Below are 21,297 nucleotides of genomic sequence, written 5' to 3'. Positions count from 1 at the left end.
AGCACCCCGTGGTGTTGCCTCTGGATGAACAGGACCCCGATCGATCGAGCCGGTTGGGGCTGGATGAACAGGACCCCGTGGAGGGCTGATGAACAGGACCACCCCGTGGAGGGCAGGATGAACAATATATGGTGGAGGGTAGGATGAACAGTAGCCCGTGGAGGGGTGGTTGAACAGGAGCCCATGGAGAGGGCTGGTTGATCAGTAGCCGGTGGAGTAGCTCGCGGTGGAGGCTGGATGAACAGGAGCCCGTGGATGAACAGTCGCAGGTGGAGGCTGGAGGAGGTCGACGATGGATGAACAGTAGCTCATGGAGGCTGGAGGGGGTCGACAGTGGAGATGAACAGTATCCCGTGGAGTCCTGCTTTGCGGTACGCCAAACCCCTCCCGATGAACAGGACCCCTATTTCGACCATAGTGCTCCAACACAAGTCTGTTTTGTCCGTTTTGCGGTATGCCACACCCCTCCCGATCAACAGGACCCCCGTTTTTACAGTAGGAGGTCCGTTTCCTCTGTTTTGCAATACGCCAGACCCCTCCCGATGAACAGGATCCCGTTTCAAACGTGGCCGGTTGAACACAAGGCCGTTTCCTCTGTTCTGCGGTACGCCATGCCTCGTTTCCATCACCTGTCCCGTCCAAGCCCTCCCGATGAACACGACAAATTCCGTTGCCTCCCCATGAACACGACGCATTCCGTTGCCTCCCCATGAACACGACGACGATGCTATTTCTCCGTTCCGACCCAGCCATGTACACGAGCCCTGGCCGTACGTATGCGCGAGTAGGCGTTCAAGACCCCGCCCGTATGTACACATACGTGGCTGTATTTTCTTTCTTGCACCCTGGCCGTGGTACGTACGTGTACATGCTACGTGCGCGCCACTACTATGACACGTGCGCGCCTCTACATCAACCAGTATATATGTACGTACACGTTCGCGACCAGAATGACAATGCTACGTACGCTTCGACCAGGTGGGTCCCGACTGTCAGGCACTTCCTTGCATGCGAAGATGTAGCTGGTGGGTCCCAGCAGTTAGGGGCAAACGTTTTTTTTGTGAAATACGGTGGCCCGTCCGGTGGGTCCCCGCTGTCAGGTGGAGGAATAATTATTTTGCACATAATAAGGAGGCACTTCCTTGCTGCGGCCGTGGACCCAGCTATCAGCCTCTCCATGTACAGCCCACGTCCGATGGAAGCCGTTCCTTGACCACGTTGACCACGCCGTGCCGAGCACACCAGGGCGGTGGACGACGGCGAGGCCTCGAAAGGGGATGACGCGGAGCCGAGGAAGACGCTACAGTGGATGCCCACGCATAGAGGAGTACGAGGGTTCACTGGTTTGCTGCGGTGTGAGGCTGCCGTCGCCGCAGAATAACAGGGGGTGTGGGTGAGTAGAGGGATGGCCTGGCCAGCGGTGGGAGTAGTAGGGGGCGGTGAGGCCTCCGCCGCATCGCAGCCGGCCACGGGAGGCAGGAGCATGAGGCACAACCGGCGCTGGTTTGGGCGGCTGGAGCAAGAAGACCAGAGGTTGAAGAAGCACTACGGCCGTTGGATGGACATTGTACGGTCACTGGAGCTAGAATCGTGCATATTGACTAAGTTGACAAAGCCGTCCGTCCCCGTCAACTTAGTAGGCCCACAAGTCAGCCTCCCACCAAGGTGGGTCCCAGCTAGCAAGGGGGTATTCAATTTTTTGTGCGTAATAAGGAGGCACTTCCGGTGGGTCCGAGCTGACAGCAGGGGGAACGTTTTTTTTGCGAAATACAGTGGCCCGTCGGGTGGGTCCCAGCAGTCAGGGGCAAACGCTTTTTTCACGATATACTGGTGGGCGTCCGGTGGGTCCCTGTTGTTAGGTGGAGGAATAATTATTTTCCGCGTAATAAGGAGGCACTTCCTTGCGGCTGCCGTGGACCCAGCTGTCAGCCTCTCCATGTACAGTATTCTTCCGATGGAATTCGGTCGTTGACTACATTGACCATGCCGCGCCGACAGCACCACGGCGGTGGATGACGGCGAGGCCTAGGAAGGGGACGACGCGGAGCCGGGGAAGACGCAGCAGTGGATGCCCACGCGGAGAGGAGTACGAGGGTTCACTGGTTCGGCTGCGCTGCCGTCACCGCAGAATAACAAGGGTTGTGGGTGAGTGGAGTGGAGGGATGGCCTGGCCAGCGGTGGGAGAAGTATGGGGGCGGTGAGGCCTCTGTGGCAGCACAGCCGGCCACGGGAGGCAGGAGCAGGCGGCACGACCGGCGCTGGTTTGGGCGGCTGGAGCAAGAAGACCAGAGGTTGAAGAAGCACTACGGCCGTTGGATGGACATCGTACGGTCAGTCGAGCTAGAATCGTGCATACTGACTAAGTTGTCAAAGCCCTTCGTCCCCGTCAACTTAGTAGGCCCACTATACTGGGTCCCAGCTAGCGGGGAGTATTCATTTTTTTGTGCGTAATAAGGAGGCACTTCCTTGCATGCGAAGATATAGCTGGTGGGTCCGAGCTGTCAGCAGCGGTAACATTTTTTTCACGAAATACAGAGGCCGTTTCGGTGGGTCCCAAATGTCAGGTGGAGGAAATCATTATTTTGCATGTAACAAGGAGGCATTTCCTCATGTGCGGCCGTGGACCCAGCTGTCAGCCTCTCCACGTATAGTCCACTTCAGATGCATGTCGGTCGTTGACCACGCTGACCATGCCACGCCGAGAGCACCAGGGCGGTGGACGACGGCGAGGCCTAGGAAGGGAAAGACACGGAGGCAGGGAAGACTTGGCCGTTGTTTTTGTTTCCCACGCGGAGGGGAGTACGACTGTATGAAGGTTTACAGGTTTGTCTGCCGTCGCCGGAGAATAACAGCAGGTGTGGGTGAGTAGAGGGATGGCTAGGCCAGCGATGGGAGTACGGTGGGGCGGTGAGGCCTGTGCGGCAGCACAGCCGGCCGCGGGGAGGAGGGAGCAGGCAGTCCCAGCGGCGCTTGTTTGAGCGGCTGGAGCAGGAAGAGCAGAGATTGAAGAAGCACGACGGCCGTTGGATGGACATCCAATAGTATACAGGCCATCTGTGGAAAGCCTCAAATCTATGGAAAATAGCATACAACCCATCTGCCATTATTTCAAATAATTTACAGCTCATTTGCTAATTCTTACGGGTTTTTTGGAGCCCATATTCTTTATGTTAGCATTACAGCCCATATTGTGGCCACGGTTAAAAAATTATACGAAATTTTGCATATGTCGGTGCGGTCTGAACTGTTTTTAATCCCGAAATTTCGAGTCACATTCAGACTGATTTTAAAAATAAATGTATATCAATATAAAATCCAATAAATTGTCCACGCATAAAAATCAATGCAATTTAAAATCTCGAAATGAAAAAAAGATATTTGAAAATAATTGCCGGTTTGATGTGTTTTAAAAATGTACAGCCCATTTCTCATTACTGATAGGCCATTTTCTCAGCCAGCCGAATGAAGCTCTCTTCGTCTTGAAAGATTTGCAGCCCAACAGGCCTGATAAAGCGACTTACTTGACAAATCACAAAAAAACTGGGCTAGCCATTTTCAGAAAGAAAAAAAAACTACTGGGCTGGTCTGTGGTAAACATAAAAGAAAAGGTTGTCTAGACAAGCCAGAGTGTCCCGCACAGCCCAGTTGACACCCTGCTTCCGTCTCAAAAACAAATTAGATAAATGCCACTCCGATTATGGCGATTCATAAAAATACCACTGCAATTTTTGCAAACTTTGAAAAACGCCACTACAGTTCACAAACTTTGAAAAACGCCACTCCAGACTTCGAAAAATGCCACTAGAAATGGCATGAAATAGTATTTTTCAAAGTTTGGAAATTGCAGTGGCATTTCTCGGATACACCAGATTTGGAGGGGCATTTATCAAATTAACCCAAAACAAAAATAACTGGGCGAGCTGCTAGGTCCCTGGTGTCACCCGCTCGTTGTGCAATTCTCTCGTTTATTGACTACGTTGACAATGGCATGGGACCCAGATGTCAGAAATCCACTAGGAGGAGCCATTTTTTATTGGCTTGAAATGAGGAGGCACTTGCTTGCGTACTGCCATGACCTTGGCGGGTCCCTGCTGTCATCCTCTCCACGTACAATCATCTCCTAATTGTGTACGTGTCAACTTGCTAGGCCCACAAGTCAGCCTCTAAACCGTGAAGGACAAATACAACCCATTTAAAAAAAATAACAGCCCATTCCATACGTTCAAACGGAAAGTTCAACATTCAGAGCAAAGTAACAGGTCTAATCCACATATAGAGTACTGAACTTCCACGTTGACAACCATCATAGCCAAGTTAACTATCTACTCCCACTAACACTCTAGTAGCGTACAAGTACTAACTTACTCTTAGCTAACTAGACAATGCCGGCCGCCATCTGCTGTCCATGCTAAACACTGGCACCGGCGTCCTCCGCCTCGCCTCAGGCTTGCCAGAGGTGCGATAGGGCACGTTGCTCGCGCGCGTTGGCCCTTTCCATGCCGGCATGGTCCACCAAAGCTTCCGCTTCCAAGCGGGAAACCCACTTGACGAGCTGGTAGTAAAAATCGGCGTCGCGAACGCGTGCATGCCCGACAGCCTCCAAGGCTATTTGCCGGGCGCCGGCCTCCATGTAGTCGGCCCAGTTGTGGGCGCTCTGCTCGCGACTCAGAGCATCGGTGCGCTGCTGCTCCATGTCCTGCTGGCGGCGCAAATCGGCGATACGCTGCTCCTCCGCCAGGCGGTCGCGCTCCTGCTCCTCCGCCATGCGGTCACGCTCCAACAACCCCTCGATCTCCGCATTGCCATCTAAAGACAGATAGAATGCCTCCTCCCTCCGTCTGCCTTCCGGTGAAAACCCGAACACTAGTTCCGGCAGTGACCGCCTCCGGCGTCGCCTACCGCGGACGGGCGGGGGCATGGCGGACATGGCGACCGACGTCGGGCCGGTGGGGGCTTATGAGGATATGGCGAGTTGGGTCACAGTGGCACCTGAGAAGGCCGGGAAATAGTACTTATAGGCGGAAGGTAGCGCGATAGTCATCGGAATTCAATGCATAATGGCTTAGCGCGCCAGCTTGCCGTGGAAAACTAGAGAAACTGAAATTATGACTGTGCCATCCCGTCCCATCTGGGCCGGCATGGCGGTCAAATGAGTGCACTGGAATCATCTCCCTCCTTGTCAATAATGATTCCATGGATTTAAAGCGTATCTTTTTTCGCATCAGTTAGCTGCCTTAATTACGGCCAGCTGCATGCAAGCACTCAGAATTGCTCGCAGGCAGTACGCGAAGCAGCATGCAAACACTTCGCATTTTTATCCGTGTAGAATCGATAGTGTAGCTTGTCAGTTTCTTCAGAGTTAGGCATTTTTATTCAAAAAACTGCCACTTCGCATCTTGCGTCACAAATAGAACTGCCAGGAGCGCATTTGTAGGCTAGCTAGTGATTGATTAGTAACTTGTAAACACCGAGCGAACAGCAATAAGTAACTGTTAATGCATCTCAATGATTCACAGATCATATACAAATATGTAGCTCCAGAAGCAAAGATCAGCCATTTCGGATCTTGCATCGCAACTAAAACTAACTAGTATGATTCCCTTACATAAGATCAACATGTTAATGCATCTCAACGATTCACAGATCATATACAAATATGTAGCTCCAAAGCAAAGATCTAGAAAAAACATATGTTCTTCCTACTAACATGGATGCTTCTCTTGGCCAACATTCAGTACATACTGAAAGACAAATTTGTTTGTGAAGTCTACAATTCCTCTTGCAAATGTAAGTGGTTTCACCAACAGCTGGAACCATGAGAATGAACCACACATGATGGAGGAACATCCACTGCAATATGATTTGGTCTTCTCTCGATCACACGGCAAGACTATTTTCGGAATACAAACTTTAACTTAGGCAAAATGATGCCCATTGTATAATTAGACCAAAGCAATGAAGCACCTAGTGTTGGCCAATAAATAGTACAGTACTACTTTTCTTCAGTCCATGAAGTGACTATCCAATCTTTCAGTGTCTATTTTCAAATGGCACTGCATGCAGTGACTATACTATTCTCTTGTGCAGTTCAACCAAAATTGCGGGCACTTTGTTGGTTTGCCAAATAGCAACGGGCAGACATCTCTGTCTGCACAAATATCAAGAAGCTAGTAAACATATACCACACCTTGTATTTTCGGTTTAAACATGTCTCTTCCGCTTAGCATCTGTCATGTTCTGCACTGGACAATCTGATACAATTATGTTTTGCCCTGGACAATTTCATACTGAATTGATTTGCTGGTTCAGAGCAGAAATATAGCGCCTATTCTTCATCAGACCAAGGATATCCATGTTCGCAGTGATGGAAGAGGTGAAATCGATACAACCGAAATTGAGCATCCAATCATTGAATCATGTCCTGCACCTCCAATGTAGGTCCACCCTGCCAATAAATTCACACGCAAACCACTAGTATTACTATCTAATGACAGTACAAAAGGAGTAGCAAGATAGTAGCAAACCATATACCTTCGTAATGAACAGCTCATAGTGCCACCAATTGGATATAAAGGTTTGGAAAAAAACATGCTCCTAATGTTGAACCAGTTGGACTTTTTGTGCAGTTCCACTAAAATCGAGCATCCCTGTTTGCATAGATATTGAAAGTGTGATTACTCTAAAAGTGGGACTAGTTGAAGCACAGACTCACAAATATAAGCATTCCAATTTCTTAATGGGAAAAGGTAGCAAGACTATTTCTAACCACCTGTTTGAAGGAATAAATAAAGCAACAACGGCTGATGTCAGGAAGGCATACATAGTTTTTTCTGGAAAAGTGAGCCATTCCTGACCTTTCCTCTTCTTTTAAGCAAATTTTGTGCAGTTCTACTAAAATAAAATGCCATCACCGCCTTGACAATTCAGTGACACTGTACAAAAGGAAATGACTTAACATTACATCATGATGCCAGGTATGTAGTCGACAGGCATTAGAGACAAACATACAGGCCTCCTCAAGAGAACAGCCGGAGGAGGAGGTGCCCACTCTTGACCTTTCCTCTTGTCTTCATAATTGTCTGTGCAGTTTAACCAAAATAAAATGACATCAGCGCCTTTGCATTTTGGTGACACTGTACAAAAAAATTAACTTATCTCATGAAAGTGAGGTATGTAATCTATAAGCATTAACAGTGCAAAAATATGAAGGTAGTAACAAGTTTCATCGTTGGTATACTGGCTGTGCAACAGCATTAGAATGCCTTATAGCTGAAAAATCTTTAATACATCCACAATCAGCAGCTAACCCTGAAATAATCCAGCGACATTAAATGGCATTGCTTAAATTTATGGGTGGCATTAGACTGAGAGCGGCATTAGTTAAATGTGGCATCACTTTAGCAGTAGCATTGCTTGACTTGACTGTTGGCGTTATACTAACAGCAAAAAAAGTGGCAATAAGAGCATGGGAGGCCCATTCGGACAGTGGGCGCACTAGTACGATGTACCTCCACGGACGCAGAGTGGTGAGGGAGTTATGGTTGCCCAGAGCAACAAATATCCATGCAGCATATGTGGATTACGTCCCGTTTTTGTTCTCTTTAGCCACATTTTTCCTATGCGAGGACAACAGACCGATCGACCTGGTCATTCTCTATTGCGTTGTCATGCCTTTCTACCCTTCTTCAACCAAGAGACACGAGAGTCGTTCCTTAGCTACTGATTTTCCCCTTTTCAACCTAGATGCGGGTTCGATGCCTACTCTCTTGGACAATACATTCTCCCTTCCTTTCCTTATTCAACCCAGACATGGATTAGTCTGCATGAAGTAGGGTTTCCTTTAATAGTGCAAATTATGGTTTTCGTCTACGTGGCCAGCAGAGTAGAGGATATCAAATTGGGAAGATGGTGGAGTGGAAAAAGATCCACATGCAATGACGTAGCAGATGGGGCAATAGAACAAGGTTATGGCTCGAAAAGAGGTAGCATACCTGAGGGTCGGTGGGAAGTGGCTTCGTTGGTGGTCGTTGTCCTCCGCACACACTACGGCAGCGAGCTTGGGGACGGAGGCCATCCCACGCGGGCGCTAGGTCTAAGAGGACGGCCTTGTCGTTAGTGCGTGACCTCGCTCGCCGATGACGAGTGCGTCAATGTTGCACGTCCTTTTCTTTCCCGGCGGATCTGTGACCACCAGTGAGGAGGGAGAGAGGGGCCGTCTTTTTTAGATCTGGAGAGAGGGTGGTAGTGTGAGAAGCAAGTGGGCAGCCCTTAGCAAGAAAGTGCTAAAGCTCCAGCCTATATATCTTTTTTATACTACTAGTACTGGAGGTGGGGTAGTGGTAGAGTAGTTTATATTTTCTCTGCGTACAATACCAGTTAGTCGTGCTTCAAAACTGATTGGCACGCCATTAAAAAAAATAAAGGTCGATAACTAATGCGGCACCTCGGGCCAACGCAACCAGATCGCATTTTGCACAAGAAATTACACACCATGTTTCGTTGACATGTGGTCCCATTCCAACATATCAGTGAGACGACGGCGAGTAGTAGGAGTATTTCCGAACGGATGTGTAGGCTGGGGCGCCTCTTCGTGAACCGTGGCAAACTTGCAACCGTCCACCGACTCTTCGCCTTTCCCCCTCGATTTGGAACTGCTGTCGCACGCTCTTCCTCTCCCTCCTCCATTTTCCTTCAGCCCTTCACCCTTTCTTCTGCCATTGTTCGATCGTCTTCTCCATGGAGGGAACAGGCCGGAAACGACCCCGTTATTCTTGCCCCGATCTGAAAGATGATGTGGTGGAGGAACTCATTGATCGGTGCGACGTCATCACCTCGGCTAGCATGGCAGGTTCGTTCAAGCCCATTCTCGACTCAACTAATAACATCATTGCAAGGAACCCAAGAGTTAAGGAGCGGTTTGATCTCCCCTAACTTCTTCGTCGTGACCCTGATGACTGGCACCGGCACGATGGAGGCCTTGCCCTATGCAAGTTGATGCCGCTTGATAATGATACGTATGATGTTAAGATGCCATCGCTTGAGAGCAAGGCTTGGGCGGGCGCAAATGGAGATTGGGTTGTTTACATTGGGTCCAATTGCGAGTGGGAACTTGTGAATGTGTACACTCGTCACCGGGTTCCACTTCCAAAAATCTCAGCACACTGCCCAGAGGTTGAGCACACCGGTAATGTACGCACGTTCAAATACGATCATGGTGACTGTCTTCTACGGAAGATAGCAATTTGTCGAGTTCCCAATCGCTCTTGGAATTAAAACAACTATGAAGTTGTTGCTATCTTCGACAAGCTTGTTTCCATCCTTAGTGGTTTGACTCAATGGATATTGCTCAAAAATCAGTTTCTGTGCACGAAGGAGTACTGTGACGCAATTCAATACGAGGGCCTTGTGTTTGCTGCCACCACTCGTGGCACTCTTTATGCATGGTATCCTCGTAGTTTCGGTACATTTTTCTTCCACCGTAATTATAATTGTTTCATCCACATGCATGCGGGTTAGCAAGTTTCCCTTTACTAATTAACCTTCTTCTTGTGTTTCCAATGTCCTATGAACATCCCACCACCTATAGTTGAAAAATTTTATAACCAAGGGGGAGATGCCGATGGTGATGATCACGAGCAGCGCCCATATACTCTGTGGCGCCTGGCAACTAATTCCGACGGATCACCTCTTCTTGTGTGTATACAGCCCACTGATGATGTTACTGCTAAGGAAGCAGGTGTCTCCCATGGTCGCACTCTCCGGACCTATTCCAACACCCGTTGCATGGTATTCGGGATGGATACTAGTGTGCTAGCACCAACTCCTTCTCCCTGGCACAGAATTGATAGTCTTGGAGAAAACTCGCTCTTCCTTGGACAAAACTATTCGATGATGGTGAAAGGCGATCCAACTGATGTTGACACATTTATGAGAAGCAACTGTGTCTATACCTCGGACATTTGGGTGGTTCCCTACCCTGGTACTGATATAGTAGGCCGCTTCAGCCTGGATGATCAGTCCTGCGTTGGTCTCCAGATCGACAATGGATGGCCCGTCCCAGAGAATCACTTGTGGTTCAAAGCAAGCGTTTCCAACGCTGCGGAATGGTTGAGTTGAAGTTCATTTCATGGCTTGTTATTTGTTGTGTGGTGAAAACTTTAGTATTTATAATGTATCCTCGTTGTCGATGTGGGTTGATGACCTGTTGTATGTAATAAAATGATATGCCTGTGATAAACTTACTAAATTTATGAATGGCTTTCGAGGCGCTTCTCTGAGTGAGTGGTGCGACGAGGCAAAAAAAATATCTTCTGAATACATAATTGTACGTGCATTGCAACAGGTTATCGGATGAGGCGAATCAACAATAGTAGTACACTATTTGTACCAGCTTCACATGCTTCGCGCGTTGGGCGGGTGTTTTTACTGTAGCCATATGTTAATGTGTTCGTTGTACGTAACCAGCACCTCGAATCCTCGATACTAGTATACTATATAGTAGGAGTAAGTAGTAGGAGTAGTAGGGTGGCATGGGCCAGAACAAGCATTCACGTCCAGGAGTACGGCACACGCCACCACCATGACATCCATCTGACACCATATTATTTCTTGGAGTCCGTGCTAGAGCAATCTCTTCAACCTCGTCATTTCTCTAACTTCAGCCATCGCGTGGCGGGCGAGGTGGGGGTTTGCCGATACTCGGTTTCCTTAACTGCGGTCCCACTTGTAAGGCCAACTCCAATGCATGACCCGAAACGCACCTCCGTTTTGCACGAACTCCAACGATAATTTTGACTAGAAAAGAAAGACCAAAGAAAACAAGAACCACAAGAATACATTTTACTACTCCTGTAAGTTGGATTAGTGCCTTCTCGATGCATTCATTGTTGATCTACGGAGGCTCGATCTTGCGTCTGTGCTAGCTAAAAGTGATAGAACATCTACTAAATATATGGATGTACTCTTCTTCCCAATACAAAAACTTGCATCCATTCTACTCCCTCCGTTGCACAATACATGCCTTCTATTTGTCAATATATATATATGTATCTAGACATGTCTTAGTATATAGGTACATCCATTTTTGGACAAATGGAAGTCAAGTATTTTGGAACGGAGGGAGTACACAATAAAATTTTTAAGTTAGCACAACTAGTCTAATCCAAGAGCAGAACCGAAGATTTGGTCGGGTTGTTCCTCCTTTTGCCGACACATGGGACATCCAGCATCCAGGTCCTGTCATGAAAGAAAATAGAGTGGTAGTTGAAGCCACGAGATGTGCATCTTGGGTTAAACTGTAACTAGAATCTTACTACTCTTGAGTAACTCCAAAAGCGGCCACCGAAGATCTTTACTGGATTTGTTTTTCATCACCAGCACGTCGAGGTGAAAGATGTGCAGGTTCAGTGGGTCCTCTTGCGTTTTCACTGACATGTGGGGCCGCATGTGAGCAAACAGATGATGGGCTCCGCGCGTCCGCTGGCTGGCTGAGAAGAGAGATAGAGGAGGGCTGAGCACGGACTACATGAAATTTGTTCTACGTACCTCGATATAGGCTCGATATAGTGGGGTGGCATGGGCCATAACTAGCATTCACGTCTAGCAGTCCGACACACGCCACCCACACGAGTCCCATCTGACACCAATTTTCTTGGAGTCCTTGCTACATCCATCTCTTCTCCCTCCTGTTTTCTCAGCCATCGCGCGGTGGGCGGGGTGGGGGTTTGCCGATAGTCAGTTTGCTCAACTGCGGTCCCACTTGTAAGTGAAAATGCAACACCGCACGCATTCTCGCTTGAGCGGCGTGCCAGACCAACCGTGTGGGGGTGCGACGTGAACACGACAGGCTTTTCCTTTTGAACTCGTAACTTGTAAAATTTGGTTCTGCTCCATGGCGCGACCGATAGATAGAAAATAACGATTTTGCCTAGAGTAATTAGAAGTTTGGTTCTGGCGCCGTTCATGCATGGAGTACGTACGAAAATTATGGAGTTGATGCGAAAGATAAGACAATTACTGTAGTATCATATACTACTACATGGATTTGACGGAAAGATAAAAATACATATGGATCCATCAACGTTCAACGAGATCCTCACGCCCTAGTGTGCCGGGTCACCAACCTACATGTGAGGAGCAGCGGCGTTGGCGGCGAGCTCAACGTGCTTCTGAACAGTGTCGTCTAAGGTTGCCCTGCGCTCCAAGAAGGCCAGCATCCTATCGTCCTCCTCCTGCATGTAGTAGTCCTTGTGGATGATTTGTGCGTAGATGTGGGTGATTATGTCGATGGTGTCTTGCTGCGCTAGGCGCTGCGCGGCGAGCGCGACCTCGAGATGGACATTCTCCGGCGCGACTGCGGGCAATCGCAGGGCCACCAGTGCGTCGAAGACGTTGTTACCATAGTGGCCGTTGAGGGTGGCGGGCATCGCAGAGCCTGGGCGCGTCGGCTGGAGGCTTACGTCAAAGTCGTCCGCAAGCTTCTTGACGACGGTGAACTTGTCGAGGAAACCGACGAGGACCTCGTCGAACAAGGAGACGAAGCTGTCGTCCAAGCGGCCCCTCGCCCTGGCGGCCTCAAGCAATACTACCTGCCGGGCTGCAGGCCGGCGTCGTGGACCATCTGGCACAGCCGGCTGATGCTTGCGCTCATCGCCTCCATGGGTCTAGCGTAGCTTCTTGTCAACTGATCTTGCGATTCGAGTGATCACTCAGCCCTTGGTTAGCATGTGTAGGTGCGTAGGATTTTGTACTACTCCTCGGCCCTCTACTGCACCTGCCTTTGGCTGTATGATAGGTGGGCCAGCCACCCCCTGGGGCCACGTGTCATTCACCCAAAGGCAGTTGCCGTAAGTCAATGAAGCTGCGTCCCCCTCCATGCCGGTGCAGTATAGTCATCTCACCGGACCTCTAGTTGGGGCCAAACGAGAGAAGTTTGATGTTTACTGGTTTATTGGTCCCCTTTGCATTTTGCGCCAAGTTTTGACCTTTGATTTAACTAATAAAATGTTAATGCATGTAAACAAAAATGTTGTGTAAGTCACCTTACGAAAACCAAATAATCCCAAAATACTTAGGCACGGTGCATTAACTCCCTCCTTGTTTCTTATTTTCTGACATATCTACCAATGAGAGATGTGGGCCGTGCATGCTTTCAATGACTTGAGACTACCAAACATGACATGCAGTGTTTAGTTCATTGCATGTAATCCTATTAGTACTCTAGGTAGCAAAAAAACATTAAGTTCTCTCGCCGATAGGAATAAAACACCATGTTTTTATTTACAGAGGGAGCAGTACATTTTTGGTGACATGCATTAGTAGATATTGCTAGTCAAATACTAAAATCCATATGGACGTGGTAGTACTCCTAAATACAGACGGTGGTGCTACTAGTACCAGTAGTAGTACTACCAATGTAGTAGTAGGAGTACTAGCACTGTACTACCCGTTGGTCAAATTATTACGTGTTGCTCCTCACAGTGAAGTGACAAGACCCTGCGTCGAAGATGACACCTGAGTATAGGCTCCGTGTTCGTCATACCATAGTCAGCCTCACCATCTGTTGTCACTATCATCATGGCTATAGAGCTAGCCTGCTTACAACTAGCCCTGTTCGACATAATTTCCCGTGCGTAGATGCCCGTGCATTGCACGGAACACCAAGATTGGGGGTGGACGGCTCCGGCAGCGGCCATCGCGCCAGATTTTTCCACGGCCTTCTACTCCTAGATGTGGTGGGGAGCAGATGAGGCTGATTGTGAGAGACAAGGAGTTGTTTGTAAATAGGGAACAAGTGCGGGCATCTTTTTGCAAAAATGGAGAAGCTTGGTTTGTATGCATCAGATCTAGATCCGATGGCTATTGGTGAAAGATGGGAGGCACAACATCATCACCAACTCAGGACATGTTTGATTCGTAGAATTTTGATAACGCAGGAATAGGACACGACAATATTACAAGTTTCAAACTGATATTACAAATGTTAGGAGTAATGCTGCACCTACGAAGAAGGAATTACTAGGAAGTTTACATAAGAACTTCCGTTACTTTAGGTGGATGCAGCATTATCGTACAAACTAAAATCCACCGCCCTGACAAGTCACTAATGGCCAAATAAGTTTTCGAGTCTCTGGCCACTTGATGTTTCAAAAAGAAATTCAGCTTCTGCGGAGACTTTGTCATTTAGGCTTAGACGCTTGCGGTGATCAGCACGCCATTCATTGTTTCACCAGAGAACGCCAAACCTCATTACCTTGAGCACACTTGCCTCCAGAACAAAGAACCCGGCCAATTTAATTTCAGATGTGCTACCTCGGTAGTCGATCAAAACAATTTCTGTAAGATGGAGATCAAGGCATTCGATGAGATTGTTATAGTGGAGCACATTTTTCACTTTCGGGTCTTTTTTTATCTGCAAAAGAAGAGAACATATTAGAGTGGCTGGCTGCATAAGATTGCCGTGTCATCAAGAGGTACCAATATCATTCGCTCATACGATAGGGTTGGCTGGCTAGTGATATTTTTTCACTCTCTCTCTCTCTCTCTCTCTCTCTCTCTCTCTCTCTCTTTCTGTTTCCTCTCATTTAACTAGGAGCACGTGAAGAGCTTGGGCATTTGTTGCCTTCCACTATGTGGCCGATGCCATATTTTGCAAAAGTATGCCACATAACACACATCAATGTCAAATCAAAAAGATCTTGGCACCGCTCTCGCGATGTGAGAGAGTTGGCACCGCTGTGCACACAGACCCACATGTATAAACAAATCAATCAAACCAACTACACCAGCCTCTCACTCTCCCAAACAAGTGTTTTTTATTGCCTTAGTCCTCTCTCAATCCCACGCAGTGTTTTTTCATTGTGTGAGTTAATTTGGCACCGGAGCAAAGTAGGTGATCCACATTGGGACACCGGGTGAGCAATGGAGGGGCATCAATGCCAAATGCATCACAAGTGAATTTGGCACATGTTTTGGCCTACATAGCCCACTTTTGTACTCCCTCCGTCCCAAAATTCTTGTCTTAAATTTTTCTAAATACGGATGTATCTAGTTACATTTTAGTGTTAGATACATCCGTATCTAAACAAATGTAAGACAAGAATTTTGGGATGGAGGGAATACTACCTCGTATTTAGTATAAAATTTTGACCATAGATTTACCTAAGAAAATGCCAATGCATGTCACTAAAAATTACACCATTTGAAATTATGTTCAAAAACGAATCCAACAATATAGTTCGTAGTGACATGCATTCACATTTTGTCAGTTAAATCTATGGTCAAATTTTGATACTACAAAATTGGAAGAGTAAACCAGGACGGAGGTAGTACTTGCTCTTAGGGTAACCATAGAGTTACTGGAGTAGTCTAAGTTACTTTCCACTATGACTAGCCTAGGCTACTATAGTAGTATAGCATAAAAACGATGCAGGTGATCACGTGAGAAAAAAATACTAAAAACATTTCTTTCGGTGCAGTGCGTAGATGCAGTTTTGAACACTACACTTGTCATCGTAATTTGGGAAAATTACGAAAAAATTGAGCTACGTTGTGATTACCATTTACTTATAGGAAAGAAGTTTCACCTCGATGAGTAGCTTCTCCGTGCACAGAAATCATGTAAGGAATCCAACAACTGGATCCAGATTGGGGCCGATAGATTTTAGTGCTAAGATCTTCACTGTGCGCATGGACTGGGTCAAGCTTGTGGGAATCATTTTCTGGAAGACGGTCATAAATACATCAAGAAGAAATTTAAAAATGTGAATTTCAAGAAGATGAAGAAGAAGATGAGTGTTGTACCTGAACGATTACGGATCCAATAAAGAGTTCGGAGAATTTGGCAGACGAGTACACCAACACTGTCAATTTCGGCGCGTCAGTGACCCTGATTTTTGTTGGGCCTGTTGGAAATATGCCCTAGAGGCAATAATAAAAGGATTATTATTATATTTCCTTGTTCATTATAATTGTCTTCTATTCATGCTATAATTGTGTTATCTGAAAATCGTAATACATGTGTGAATACATAGACGCCAACATGTCCCTAGTAAGCCTCTAGTTGACTAGCTCATTGATCAATAGATAGTCATGGTTTCCTGACTATGGACATTGGATGTCATTGATAACGAGATCACATCATTAGGAGAATGATGTGATGGACAAGACCCGATCCTAAACATAGCACAAGATCGTATAGTTCGTTTGCTAGAGTTTTTCCAATGTCAAGTATCTTTTCCTTTGACCATGAGATCGTGTAACTCCCTTATACCGTAGGAGTGCTTTGGGTGTACTAAACGTCACAACGTAACTGGGTGACTATAAATGTATACTACGGGTATCTCTGAAAGTGTCTGTTGGGTTGACACGGATCAAGACTGGGATTTGTCACTCCGTATAACGGAGAGGTATCTCTGGGCCCACTCGGTAATGCATCATCGTAATGAGCTCAAAGTGACCAAGTGTCTGGTCACGGGATCATGCATTATGGTACGAGTAAAGTGACTTGCCGGTAATGAGATTGAACGAGGTATTGGGATACCGACGATCGAATCTCGGGCAAGTAACATACCGATTGACAAAGGGAATTGTATACGGGGTTGCTTGAATCCTCGACATCGTGGTTCATCCGATGAGATCATCGAGGAGCATGTGGGAGCCAACATGGGTATCCAGATCCCACTGTTGGTTATTGACCGGAGAGCCATCTCGGTCATGTCTACATGTCTCCCGAACCCGTAGGGTCTACACACTTAAGGTTCGGTGACGCTAGGGTTGTAGAGATATGAATATGCAGTAACCCGAAAGTTGTTCGGAGTCCCGGATGAGATCCCGGACATCACGAGGAGTTCCAGAATGGTCCGGAGGTGAAGAATTATATATAGGAAGTGCAGTTTCGGCCATCGGGAGAGTTTTGGGGGTCACCGGTATTGTACCAGGACCACCGGAAGGGTCCCGGGGGTCCACCAGGTGGGGCCACCCATCCCGGAGGGCCCCATGGGATGAAGTGGGGAGGGGAACCAGCCCATACTGGGCTGCTGCACCCCCTTGGCCCACCCCCCTGCGCCTAGGGTTGGAAACCCTAGGGTGGGGGGGAGGGGCGCCCCCACTTGCCTTGGGGGCTACTCCACCCTTGGCCGCCGCACCCCCTAGGAGATCCCATCTCCTAGGGCCGGCGCCCCCCCTAGGGGAGCCTATATAAAGGGGGGAGGGAGGGGCCGCCGCACCCTTGAGTCTTGGCGCCTCCCTCTCCCCTGCTACACCTCTCCCTCTCGCAGTAGAACGGCGAAGCCCTGCTGCGGTGATCCCTGCATCCACCACCACGCCGTCGTGCTGCTGGATCTTCATCAACCTCTCCTCCCCCCTTGCTGGATCAAGAAGGAGGAGACGTCACGCTGACCGTACGTGTGTTGAACGCGGAGGTGCCGTCCGTTTGGCGCTAGGATCTCCGGTGATTTGGATCACGTCGAGTACGACTTCCTCATCCCCGTTCTTTGAATGCTTCCGCGCGTGATCTACAAAGGTACGTAGATGCAATCCGATCACTCGTTGCTAGATGAACTCATAGATGGATCTTGGTGAAACCATAGGAAAATTTTTGTTTTCTGCAACGTTCCCCAACAGGACCTTCTAGATCCGATACAAGCAATCTCTCAAGGAAAGGCGCATTCTCAATGACCATAACGTGGAACAGCTGGAGTGATCTCTTCCCAATTGATGTCTTGTTGCGGGGCCAGCAAAACACATAAATCCATTGGAGATTCATCGAGGCGATGTGGAGGCTAATGAACCCGTGGATCTGCTCAAGACGAAGGTACTCGAGCGCAGTACAGCTGCGGAGCAGGTGCTCCATAGCCTTCTTCGAGATGACAATGTCGAAGAGGTCGAGCTGCTTGAGTTGAGGGAGAAGAAGAGCGGGTGCGACATTAATCTGGGGAAGATAGCAGGAGCTGAAGCTGGCGCGGCGCAGCGTTGGCGTGAGGCGGAGCGCGGACGACGGCAGAGAGCAACATCGTCCAGCTTCAAAGCTGAGCGCCTCGAGCTGATCTAGGGCGGGGGATAAGAACCACTCGTCGAACTTGGGTTGGACCTTGCAGTTGGTACTGAACATGCGGATGTCAAGGCGTTTGGCTGGCCCAGGGTGCGACGAAAGGATCTTGGAGATTGCGGCCATGCATTTGCAATCCCCGTCACAGAGGCAGCTGTCGACGGTGAGGTTGAGGGGGACGCAGCGCCAGAGGGGGTGCCACCGCCAGGAGAGCAGCGCGGTCCGCACAGCAGATTTGGTGGGGAGGAGGCCGATGATGATGAGCAGCGTGTCGTCTGGGAGGTTGCTGATGAAGTCCAGGCTCGCCAGATGCGGTTTTGGCTCGAGCCGCCTCCGCTTGTTGGCTGCCTCACCGTCCATCTCAACCGGCGGCGACGCTGGTGTACACGTGTGCTGGTGTGTGTTGTGTGCTGGGTGTGCGCAAGTGCGTCTTTCTGTGCATGCCGCCACATAGTGGTGAATTGTGCGCGAGTGCGTCCTTCGCGCGCAAGAAGTTTGTCCTCAATGCACTCTCAATTTACTAGCGTGCGGGGGGTACCCTGAGTGGTTTCAACTTTGTTTACTTCACCGCGTGTCAGATGGGCCCCTAGTTTACTTATTTTCACCCACTGCCACATGGGCCAGCACACGAAGATACAGAACACGAGCTGACAAGGCAGCATGTGGATTGGTTGACCGGTCAACTAAACAATATACGGAGCTATACGCTGACACAATGAGCATATAATCTGTCGGTATAGAGAGTTTGAGTGAGAGGGGAGGCCCGTGAGAGATAGCAGAGAGAGAGAGAAAGAGCTACTCCCTCCATTCGATAATGTAGTTCCAACATTTTTTAAGTCAAACTTTTGAAACTTTGACCAAGTTTATAAAGAAATTACTTATATCTACAATACCAAAGATAAATGATAGTATGAAGTAAGTACGTGTTGTGATGAATCTAATGATCGTTCCAGATGTAAATGTTTTTCTCCACATATACCTGGTCAAACTTTTCTGAGGTTTGACTTTTCAAAACATCCATATGCTTATGGACGTGACAGAGTCCCTAACAAGAGAGAGAGAGAGAGAGTGAGTGAAAAAAGTGTGTGTGCGTGTGTGAAAGAGACATGGACAACACACAATAAAAGTAGAGAAAAAGTGTGCGTGTCTTATGCAAACATATCACACATGCATCTTCGACAACGGAGGCAAGGTGAGGAGATAGTGTGTGGTTGTTTGGAACCGAGAGAGCAAGACCCCTAGCACATGGCCAAGAGGGGTCTGGCAAACAAGGGAGAAAGGTCGAGAGAGACGTACGGAGAAAATACAGACATGGGGAGGAGAGAGTGTATGTTTGTCATAGAGAGATCCCCTGGAGATCGTGATGAGACTACATGGGTGGGAGATCGAGTGACAAGGTGTGTGCGCGATAGAAGATGCCCCGAGAGATATCGAGATAGACGTATGGATGGAAGGAGACAATACATGTGTTCTTGATGGCTAGTAAGAGATAATCATACTTAGGAGGGGGGGAGTGCTTGCACCTATGATGGATTATGGTACTTAGGGGGGTGCGTGTCACATGGAGAGAGAACAAGGGCGGAGAGTGTTGGATGGGTCTATATGTATAGCGCGGGCGAGACATGTGTATGTGTGAACCAGGGAGATATAAGGCCAGTTTGGCTTGCGTCTTGAGCATCTTTTGCCTGGCCTGGGGTTGTGGCTGGATTTCATGCACGCTTGTTTGGTTGCTACCCTGTGAAATAGAAAGCCCGCCTGGCCTGGGTTCCCTTGTACTTTAATTAGCCTGGCTGAACTCCAGACACTGCAAGTAGCCTGGCCCAGGCGACCAACTTTGAACGCCTGGTCGTGCCTGGTCGTGTGGCCACGAGGCTAACAACAACATGGATGGATATTAGCATTAAATAATTGATGCATGGATTGATTGATGGGACGTTGATGCTTTGCCTGGCCCAGGCATGAACCAAACGCTTCAGCACCACACAAGCCTGGCCAGGCAGAAATATTTTACATCTCACGTCCACACCAGGCAGTACTGGCCATCAAGGCATGAGGGTCAGGTCACGAACCAAACTGACCAATAAAGTTTGAGAGAGATTGAGGAGCCCCGATAAGGCTGAGTGGTGCGTCAGATAGCTGAGAGGGGGAAAGTGATATTCCATCCGCTCGATAATGCAGTGCATGTAAATTTTTTAGAAGTCAAACTTTGGAAACTTTGATTAGGTTTACGCAAATGTTATTTATATCTACAATACCAAAGATACATCATACAAAACTACATATCATGGTGAATCTAATGGTATATGTTTGTTGTACTAGATGTAATTCTTTTTCTCCACGTACATAGTCAAACTTTGTGATGTTTGACTTTTCAATAAATCTATATGCTATGGACCGAGGAGAGTGCCTATATCAAGACAGATCAAGTGCGTGTGAAGGAGAATGAGTAAGTGTGCAAAAAGAGTATGTGTGTGAAAGAGAAAGTGACAACAAACGATAAATTAGAGAGAGAGTGTGTGTTTTCGTTTCTTATGCGAACATATCACGCATGCATCTCTGAGATGGAAAAGCGAGGCGAGGAGATACACGAAGATAGCTAGTGTGTGATTGTTTGCAACGGAGAGAGACACCCCTGTAGCACATGTCCAATAGAGGTGTGGCCAACAAGGAACAAAGGTCGAGAGGGACATATGGATGGCATGGACGCATGGGGAGGGAGAGAGGGTGTGTTTGTGATAGAGAGATCCCGTCGAGATCATGAGGGGACTATATGGGTGGGAGATCGAGGGAGTGCGTGCGCGATAGAAAGATGCCCCGAGAGAAATCGAGATAGACCATGCACATGTTTATGATGGAGACTAAGATTAGCTAGTCATATACATATAGGGGGGACTGCGTGTGCCTACAATTGAGTGAGAGACCATCATACTTGGCTAGCTAGGCATGAGATTGTGTGTGTGCACGTGTGAGATGGAGAGAGAATGAGGGGGAGAAATAGAGTTTTAGATGGGCCTATCGAGTGTGAGTGACATATGCATGTGTATGTGTGACCCAGGTGGATGGAGAGTTTGAGAGAGGGGGAAAGAGCTCCGAGACGACATAGTGGTGCGTGAGAGAGTTACAGGCAAAGAGCCAAGGAATCTGTGTGCGTACAATGAGTGCACCCAAGATATCTAGCTTGGACTAGCTAGAGTATCATACATAGTGTGCGAGAGAGACCTATAGATGGTGTATATATGCATGCGAACTAG

Source organism: Triticum dicoccoides, chromosome 6A (genome assembly GCF_002162155.2).
Source record: "Triticum dicoccoides isolate Atlit2015 ecotype Zavitan chromosome 6A, WEW_v2.0, whole genome shotgun sequence".
Taxonomy (NCBI): Eukaryota; Viridiplantae; Streptophyta; class Magnoliopsida; order Poales; family Poaceae; genus Triticum; species Triticum dicoccoides.
The sequence above is the reverse complement of the archived record's forward strand: the minus strand, read 5'-3'. Positions refer to the sequence as shown.